Source organism: Pseudonaja textilis, chromosome 3, assembly GCF_049901715.1.
Source record: "Pseudonaja textilis isolate UNSWEBS1 chromosome 3, rPseTex1.2, whole genome shotgun sequence".
Lineage (NCBI taxonomy): Eukaryota > Metazoa > Chordata > Lepidosauria > Squamata > Elapidae > Pseudonaja > Pseudonaja textilis.
Genome location: NC_141992.1, coordinates 197,748,504 through 197,750,697, shown reverse-complemented (window position 1 = coordinate 197,750,697; position 2,194 = coordinate 197,748,504).

The following is a 2,194-nucleotide window of genomic DNA, read 5'->3' as shown; positions in this document are numbered from 1 at the left end:
TAAGTTCCCTTCCAACTATGTAGTTCTGTTAAGGGTGTTACTCAGAGCTCAGCATTCAATCCTGGAAACACTAACACGCTGACCTAAAAGTGTGTCTCCTAGAACTACTTATGAGGATAAAAGGGGAAAAGTTGAGGTCTTTGTCCTCTCCTCACTCCTTATAGATTGTCAGTTCTGTTGAACAGCTGAAAAGCCCGGTAGAAAAGCATGGAGCTAGCTCTATTAGCCCAATAGCACAAGGCAACAGAACAATTAGGGTAATGGTGGAAATACCAAGGTAGACATTAGATGGTGCCGTTTTCCTGCTGTTGGCTAAGCTGTTCTCCTGCAACTTCCGAAGTCCGTCTTTGAACACATCAGGTCCAGTGAGGTGCAAGTTGGAAAAGGGTACATAATCAAAGTGGGTTTTGCCCTCACTTGAAAATTAATCTGCTTGTAGTTTCTTCAGAAGACTCCAGGAAACTCCTGAGGCTCCTTGGGACTGCAAGGTGATCCAACCGGTCAGTCTTAGAGGAGATCAACCCTGGCTGCTCTTTACAAGGCCAGATCCTGAAGATGAAACTCAAAAGACTTTGGCCACCTCATGAGAAGGAAGGACTCGCTTGAGAAGAGCCAGATGCTGAGAACGACTGAGGGCAAAAGAGGAAGAAGGGGACGGCAGAGAATGAGGTGGCTGGATGGAGTCACTGAAGCAGTCGGTGTGAGCTGAAATGGACTCCGGAGGATGGTAGAGCACAGGAAGGCCTGGAGGAAACGTTGTCCATTGGGTCGCGATGGGTCAGACACGACTTTGCAAGTAACAACGACAAGTTTCTCCAGGCAAGGAGAAGAACTGGGTTAATCTATTGTGGTACCACTTTTTTTCCAACTCACCCATTTGTCTTTGGAGAGTCTCAGTCATCCAGGTCATGGTTGTTCCCAAAAGTGTGTTTGTTTCAAGATGGCAATTGGACTCCCTTTGTTTTTCCATAAAGACGTTTCACTTCTCATCCAAGAAGCTTCTTCAGTTCTGACTGGATGGTGGGGAACGGAAGGGTTTACATTCCTTGCTATCATCTGGTTGTTAGCACTCTCCCTGAGAACTTTTGAGGCCACTTGGGGGGGTGCATCTGAACATGGGAATGAAACACCTTTCAGGAGCCCCAAGAAGCTTCCGCACCCAGTTGCATTTTAATTCAGGTGACACTGAAGGTTACAGATAAACCCCCAGGTGGTCTCAGCCACCCTCAGAGAGCCAACAATTGACCTTCAGACGACTGCAAAAAAATACAAATTTTTCTCTTTCCCACCAGTCAGTTGGAACCGAGGAAGCTTCTTGGATGAGAAGTGAAATGTTTTCAAGGGAAAAAAATACCCAAGGAAGTCCAGTTACCTTTTGGAAAAGCACCTTTGGGTTATGGACCCAAGCGGTTTCTCTCAATTCTTCTCCCATGCTAAAATTCAGCTAGAGCTGAAGAACTTTCCTGCAAATCAAAAACTTTAATGTGGTCTTCTATTCTCAAATTTACCTCCTTGACATAAAAATCAATCAACCCATCAGAATAGAGCTGAAAAGGACCTTGGAGATCTTCTAGTCCACCCCCTGGCTGAAGCAGGAGACCCAATACCATTTCAGACAAGTGGCTCTTCAATCTCTTCTAAAAAGCCTCCAGTGATGAAGCACCCACAACTTCTGAAGTCAAAGCTGTTCCACTGATCAATTAACAGAATAACAGAGTTGGAAGGGACCCTGAAGGTCTTGTAGTCCAGCCCCCTGCTCAAGTAGGAGACCCTATACCATCTCAGAGAAGTGTCTGTCCAGTCTCTTGTTAAAAACCTCCAGTGATGAAGCACCCATAACTTCTGAAGTCAAAGCTGTTCCACTGGTGGATTGTCCTCACTATTAAGAAGTTTCTCCTTAATTCTCTCCTTGGTTAATGTCCTTCCATCATTTCTTGGTTTCTCTTTTGTGTCAGTTCCTTGGACGTGAAAAGATGTGTTTCTTAGCTCAGGGGTCTCCAACCTTGGCAACTTTAAGACTTGTGGACTTCAATTTCCAGAGTTCAAGCTGGCTGAGAAATTCTGGGAGTTGAAGTCCACCAGTCTTAAAGTTGCCAAGGCTGGAGACCCCTGCCTTAACTTCCTTAACGACACAATGCTTTTCTGAACCCAAACCAGAAGGGAACCTCCAAAATCGGCCGTGTCATCGTGGTTG